The sequence below is a fragment of the Diaphorina citri genome, unplaced genomic scaffold (assembly GCF_000475195.1).
Source record: "Diaphorina citri unplaced genomic scaffold, Diaci psyllid genome assembly version 1.1 scaffold3487, whole genome shotgun sequence".
Taxonomy (NCBI): domain Eukaryota; kingdom Metazoa; phylum Arthropoda; class Insecta; order Hemiptera; family Psyllidae; genus Diaphorina; species Diaphorina citri.
Window position 1 is genome coordinate 6070 of NW_007380893.1, and position 7995 is coordinate 14064.

Genomic DNA, 7995 nt, shown 5'->3' on the forward strand with positions numbered 1-7995 from the left:
ATGCGCATGCAACTCCGTCCCGGACATGCCCATGCTCAACGCGTTGAAGAGGCACGCCCCGTCGCCTCACCATCGATGCAGAGGGAAACCATCACACATACAGCGGGGTACAGGGGTAACCTCTGAAAATTTTCAGTTTCGAAAAATAAATCCCTCGGGACGTTGTTACCGGTACAAGATCAAGCAACAACAAACTGAAGAAATCGACAACTTCGACCAGTGTAGTTGGCCAGTGCATTGAATTTGTTTCTGCGGTTGTCCCTAGCAACGAATTGAATTTCTTTTTTGTTCAACGTACCTACTTGTTGTGAAAGTACAGGGTGCGAACAAACAATTTCACTATTACTTTCTATTACCTTTACGTATAGGGAACCTATACAAGGTAATGAGAAAGTATTGCAATCGGTCCAAATTTTCAAAATCGGGACTGTTTCTGCGGTTGTCCCTAGCAACGAATTGAATTTCTTTTTTGTTCAACGTAGGGTAAGTGTACCATTTATTCGCCCACCTGTACCATACGCCACATAAGTCTGAACTCGAACTTTTTCAAGATCTAATTTTATCAAAAGAAAGGGCTTAAAGAATGCTATATCAAACCAGTGGTATTCCAAAATTGTAGTCATAAAAACAAAAATTAGAAAGTTGTTGTAAACATCATAAATAGACTGTCCACACCGAAACAATTCATTTGATACCCCACTTGATAATTATTTTCTCAAATTTCAAGTCTCTACCTTTTCGGGAAGTGCCTCACAATTTTGATGAGTGAGTGAGTCAGTATGAAAAGTAACCATTTTCAACTCGCTCTAGCTCCCACACTATTTGATGTGGACCAACGAAACTTCATGCATTGTTACTATGTGGGACTCTATTAGTGTGAAAAGTTTCAAAGTGATGAGTGAGTGAGTGAGTGAGTCGTAAAATTAGCGATTTTCAAACCGTTTTTTCTACCCCTTCCGGTAAGGCTAGGACTTCGGAATTTTGCAGGTATAATATGGAAGTATAGGTTAACATATGGTCCAAATTTCGTGAGATTACATTGAAAATTGACGGAGTTATGATAGGGGTCCTGTGGGCGGAGCCAAGTGCAACTTTTGCCGAATTTCAGATTTTTCCCTTTACTTACTCATCAAGACCTACCATCCTGCCAAATTTCAAGTTTCTACGACATCGGGAAGTGCCTCAAGATTTTGATGAGTGAGTGAGTGAGTGAGTCAGTAGTAAAATTAGCGAATTTCAAACCGTTTTTTCTACCCCTTCCGGTAAGGCTAGAACTTCGGAATTTCGCAGGTATAATAAGAAAGTATAGGTTATTAAATGTAGTATAGGTTATTAAATGTAAGTATAGTATAGGTTATTACATATGGTCCAAATTTTGTGAGATTACATTGAAAATTGACGGAGTTATGATAGGGGTAAAAATGCGTCGAAATGCTTCGTGTAATATACACACTGGCGTGCTCAGGCCGGAACTTGGCCTGGCGCACTGCCGTACGCCTAGATACACATTAAATAATATTACGTCAAAAATTAACTCCTGAGAAGTATCAGGTAGGTACATACTTTTTGAAAAAAAAAAAAAAAAAAAAAAACGCCCTCTACGCCATAAAGCCCATTTTGTTCCCATATTCCGAAGCTGCTAACGAATTCAACAACCGAGGCCTCAAGACTCTGTGAAGGCGAAACCATTAAGAAATCTGCCTAGCATGTTAGCGCGCTCCGTTTCTTCGCTATTACAAAAAAGTAAAAAAACAATAATAAATTTAATAATATTCAAATTCGGTTCCTTCCCCGTCTCCTCTTGTCTTATCTGTAATGGGACTTTATGAAAAAGAAGGAGGAAGCTCCCTCCCAGCTCCCAGCCCTATATATTCCTGCCCTGTATTCCTTCCCTAGATTCTTCCGACCCTAGATACCATCCCTGTGCAATGGGTATAATCCATGTGTGTACTACCGGTATGTCAGAACATTAAATGAGAAATCATACAGGGTGTACAAAAGTTTCAAAGACGTAACATAATGGGGTTTACCTCCATACACAAAAAAAGCCTACGAATCTAATGGGGTTATTAGGTTAAAGTCGAGGAACGTTGAAAAATGACAGGAATAGTTAAGATTTTTTTTTTTTTTTAACTTCAACTTTACCTTACCTGAAACCTCTTTTGCTAAAATTGAGATAGGTAGGTACATAGGCATATGTAATTGAGGATTCTCATGTAAAAAATAATTCAACCTAACATAAATAAAACGAAGCGGTCAAAAATCACATTCACAAATCTGTTTTCGATTTTAAAATCTGTCGTGTACTTGCCGAGATATTTGTGTTTGAACTCGCGCTTTTCGAGGGATTTTTTTTTACCGCGCGGCGAGTGCTAATATTTTGACAACACTGCACGTGACGTCATTCCATAGTTGAAAAAAACAACAAAGAAACACTTGCTTGCATTTTCCATTTGAATATTTGAGACTGTTCTTTTTCGTCAGTTTTGAGCTTATTTCTAGAGCTAGAGACTTGAAATTTGGTATGCAGCTGTAAAATGTGACAAGGATGCGGCACGAAAAACCGCAAAAAAGCGGTCAAAATACCGCCAAGCGCAGCAACCATCTCAACCAAACATTTTGTGTTTCATCCTTGTCACATTTGTGAACTACATACCAAATTTCAAGTCTCTAGCTTATACCGTTCCCGAGATATTGTTAAATTACCCGGAAAACCGCCCAAAAGCGGTAAAATGCCGCCAACCGTTGCACCGATCTTAACCAAAAGTTTCGTGCCGCATCCTTGTCACATTTTACAGCTGCATACCAAATTTCAAGTCTCTAGCTCTAGAAATAAGCTCAAAACTGACGAAAAAGAACAGTCTCAAATATTCAAATGGAAAATGCAAGCAAGTGTTTCTTTGTTGTTTTTTTCAACTATGGCGTGACGTCACGTGCAGTGTTGTCAAAATATTAGCACTCGCCGCACGGTAAAAAAAAAAAAAATCCTTCGAAAAGCGCGAGTTCAAACACAAAATATCTCGGCAAGTACACGACGGAACCGCCAAAAACGGTCAAAAACCGTTAAAAAGCGGTCAAAATACCACCAACCGCAGCATCTATCTCAACCAAACGTTTTGAGTTGCATCCTTGTCACATTTGTGAACTACATACCAAATTTCAAGTCTCTAGCTCATACCGTTCCCGAGATATTCAATTACACCAAAAACCGCCAAAAAGCGGTAAAATGCCGCCAAAAGTTGCACCGATCTTAACCAAAAGTTTCGTGTTGCATCCTTGTCACATTTGAAAGCTGCATACTAAATTTCAAGTCTCTAGCTCTTATTGTTCTCGAGATATTTTGTTTACAGACAGACAGAAGGACAGACACACGGACCAATGGCAGAAACTTTGGATTTAGGCTTTAGGGACCTCAAAACGTGTTTTGGCATTTGGCACTAAAAACTGACCATCGAAAATTTGACCCGATTACATTACTTTCCTTCCTATAGGATAAAAAAAGTAAAAAAAGCCTGAGGAGCAGTTTTCGTAATAAATAAGTACCTACTTACTTCTTGGGGGCTCAAGCTCCTAGATTAGAGCAAAAGATTTGAATGAAATTAAGGGACTTGAACCCTTGGAAAAAATTCACCTTACTTCTTGGGGGCTCAAGCTCCTAGATTAGAGCAAAAGATTTGAATGAAATTAAGGGACTTGAACCCTTGGAAAAAATTCACCTGTGGCGCAACATTTCTGGTACAAATTATTGGCTCAAAACCCAAGTTCAGAAAGAAAATATTAACGAATAGGCTTAGGAACATTATTTTGGGGGAAAAATCGCCTGCGGTGGAGTTAACGTTTGATTCATTTTTGTCAAAGCGCGGGGGTAAGTACCTCCTCTTCTTTGAACCGCGGCTGCCCCCCCTTTTTTAGACCTCCTGTGTAGCCCCTTCAAGGTTACATACTTTTTGATGTGTTTTTTGCCCCTTGCCCCTACGCCCAAGATTATTTTACTTTTCTCTTTGCGCAGCAGGAAAGGTTTTCATACCTGTTGGGTTTGATGACTAGGATATGATGGTCAGGAAAGCTGGAACTCAGCAGACTTGCGGTGCTTCCAATATTATACTCGGAAAATTCAGGAGACATTTCTTCAAGGTAATCCTGAGAAGTTTTAGAAAAGGGCTCCAGTACATATCCTTGAGAAAGTCTAAAAACGGCCCCTATTTAAAAAATGTCGCCCTATGATAAGAAGTGATTAAGGAACGCGGCAGTGCTCCGACCCGCCATTCCCAAGTCAAACCAGTTTGACCGCGCTACTAAGAGATATTATAAGCCACAGAGAAAGTAGCCGTTTTCAAGTAGTTGTAGAGGAAAAACTGCAAATAGTGGAAAATTACGGATTGCATATGTACAATTGGTGATTCTCATGATTTTTTTTATTATCTCAGAAAAAACTATAAAAATTTAAAAAAATATTGAGACTAAAACGAAGAAAATGCGTTCACTAGATCGTGAGATACAGCTCTCGGAACATGAGAGTCTCAAGCACGCCGATATCATACCTAGCGACAACACTGTACTCCCGTGATGACGTCATCTACCAATATCGTACGACGCGCTGTGAGCTTATTACCATAGGGATTTGGGTTAGGGTTAGGGGCTCAAATAGATCGAATAGGTACCTACCTATCTACGCATTTTGTTATCACTATTTTTCAATAGGTATCAGCTTAGGTACTTATACCTATTTTCAAATTTAGATATTTTCATATATATGTACTTACATGTGGATGTGAAGTCTGGACTCTAAACTCAGTCATCAACAAGAAAATCTCTCCCTTTGAAAATTGGTGTTTTAGATGTACTTACATGTGGATGTGAAGTCTGGACTCTAAACTCAGTCATCAACAAGAAAATCTCTCCCTTTGAAAATTGGTGTTTTAGAAGAATTCTAAAAGTAAGATGGCATGGCACGACAAAACAGAAAATTAAGATATGCAGGTCATGTAAGTACTTTGTTGTTGTATATAGTTTATTTTTCAAGGTATTATTATTGTAAAAACTTAGGTACTTTAACATTTTCTTTTCTTTGAATAACATGGGCTATCTTGTAGGAAGTTTTTCCTGTGAAAAGAATAGATCTCCGGCCGAAAAAATAGAGAGGGAAATTCAGGAAGCCACCACTGGTCTATAGGGTTTACAAAGAAGTCGTACAGAGGGCCTCCTTGAAGAGGCCCTTTCTTAAGCTAGGATTACACTGTTTGCTCAGTGGGCAAATATTTGCACAAGAAATATAAATAATTGTTTGCAGGGGTATTGTATTACACGTGAGCAAATATTTGAAAATGTTTGCTCAAATAGAGAAAAATAAAAATTTGCTCACATCAAAAATAAAATTTCTTGTGCAAATATTTGCCCACTGAGCAAACAGTGTAATCCTAGCTTAAGAAAGGGCCTCTTCAAGGAGGCCCTCTGTACGACTTCTTTGTAAACCCTATAGACCAGTGGTGGCTTCCTGAATTTCCCTCTCTATTTTTTCGGCCGGAGATCTATTCTTTTCACAGGAAAAACTTCCTACAAGATAGCCCATGTTATTCAAAGAAAAGAAAATGTTAAAGTACCTAAGTTTTTACAATAATAATACCTTGAAAAATAAACTATACAACAACAAAGATACTATAGAACCTATGAATAAATCAGGAATTTACAGAATTAGAGTACCAGATCATGGGGAATATATTGGTAAAACTGCTAGACCTATCCACACTAGAATCAAAGAACATTACTCGAGTGTCAAAAATAAACATCCTGAAAAGAGTGGGTTTGCCCAATACATGTTAGATAGGTAATAATATTCCTACAACTTTGTGTGAAGTAGATGTCTTGTGTTCTAAAACAGTTATATTTTTCATGAGAATCATCAATTGTAACTACATACAGTGTGTTAATAAAGTCCCCCCCCCACCCTAATTTTTGAACGGATGAATTTAGAAAACTGAAACTTTGTATACGAGCCTATATTCACCTGTGTGTGTGTGTGTGTGTATGTGTGTGTGTGTGTGTATGTGTGTGTGTGCGTGTGTGTGTGTGTGTTTTTATTTTTTATTCTATGTAAAAGTTCAGGGTCAACCTTAGGGGGAATAAAATGGGAAATTCATTTTGATCGTTGATTTGTGCTTCAAATAGGTTTCACTAATGGTGCATATTGAAATTCAGACCTATAAAATGAAATTTAGACTTTCTGCCCTGATGGACTGTGTTCATAAAGTCCCAGGCCATCCTTTTAACATTTTTACTGTTTACCCTGGGAATTTAAAATTTTCGAAACATCCATTTTCACCCCCGGAGGCCTTAAGGGCTGAAAATATAAATTTCTAGTCGGACATATTTGAAGCACAAATCACCAATCGATAAAATCGATATGAATTTGCTGCTTTCCCTATTGGCTGAAGAACATCGAAAAAATGAGAAATTGAATAGGCCATAACTCCGGCCCTGGTTGTCGGGTAAAGCTCAAACGTGTACTAAAGTACTACGCTTTTTAAGGCCTTTGATATTATGTATCACAAAGGGGGGTTCTCTCCTGGGGGCCCTCTAACATTTTGAGTACCTCCCAAAATTATTTATCATATTTCTTATTCATAATCAAAGGCTACATGCAAAATTTCAACTTCCCAGGGCGAACAGTAAAAAAGTTAAAAGGGTGACCTGGGACTTTGTGAGCACAGTGTATATTGAGGCATGAAAGTAGAAAGTATTTTTATTTATTTATTTGTTATTAACATCAAAATCGGTTAACTGTGACTCAAAATCGGTTATGTGACTTAAAAAACGTCATATTTTCCATCGTTTGCTGTTGCTGCTTCTTTGACGTTGACCGCTCTACAGAAAAAAACTCCTACATCGATTTTGACAGCTGATGACATTTTGCTAAAAAATTTCATGGTTTCATGACCCTCAAAGGCCCCAGTGGGAATTGAATCTTATATTATAAAAACAAGATCCATTCACATTTCATAGTTCACACACTGATCGCTCTATCTCGAGAACCACAACACCTAGAAAGGTACCAGGACTGTTGCTGTAATTCAAAAAGTACTTAATAAAATTGTACAAATTTCTCTGTCCGCCTTCGAAGTATGTACCTATACCTTAAAATGGTTAAAAATCCCTTAAAATCCCTTTTTATCCCAGTCAGACCCGAAAAATTCCGGAGAAGGGATAAATCTCTCAAGTAAGAACACGGAGAAGGGCACCTTGCAGTGATGCAGTGCACTACGGGACTACGGAAACTCAACAAACCAATTATACTTTATTTATACTTCCCCAACAACGTTAACGTTTATGTATGGTAAAAAATTTGAATAGTGAAATATGTGAAAATAAAGGCGCCATCTACGACTGCTGACTACATAGGTACTCCACAATGGGTAGAACACCCTACCCAACCCACAATATTACCAGTATACCAGTTTATCAAACGGTATACAAGGAAATGATATAATTATATCAACATTATCAACTCTTTCAAGTCTGGAAAATTTCAAATTTATGTATTAGCATAACGAAACATTAAAACTGAACAGATATCATTTCTGGTTTCAATAGACAATTGGTGATTCTCATGATTTTTTTTTTTTTTTTTTTTTTTTTTTTTTTTTTTTTTATCTCAGAAAAACACACTATAAAAATTAAAAAAAAAATATTGAGATTAAGGCCGGCCATTCCACGATCAGCTTTTAACTGTACAGTTGAACTGTCCAGTTAAAACTTGATCGTGAATGGGCGGTGAACTGGACAGTTTCGATTGGGTACTGATGGTCTAAACTGAGGATTATTAATTAAAATTTTATATTTTAAACTGAAGATACTTGGAACTGACAGTTGAAAAAGTTACGTGAATGGCTCTTCTGAGTCTACAGTTCACTAGCAGCAAGTTTAACATTTGAATCCTGAACCTCAGGCTGGAGAACTGGGGATTTAACTTAGTTAGGTATTTACTTCCTGTAGGACCTA

General features: G+C 37.7%; 1 long non-coding RNA gene across 1 annotated transcript in view; it reads right to left on the minus strand.

The window, feature by feature from the left end:
* Positions 1–4029: 4029 nt before the first annotated feature.
* LOC113471981 overlaps positions 4030–7995 on the minus strand; it is a 5013-nt gene continuing 1047 nt past the window's right edge. Inside the window, exon 2 of the long non-coding RNA XR_003394479.1 lies at positions 4030–4140. This is a non-coding gene — a long non-coding RNA (uncharacterized LOC113471981). The remainder of the gene's footprint in view (positions 4141–7995) is intronic.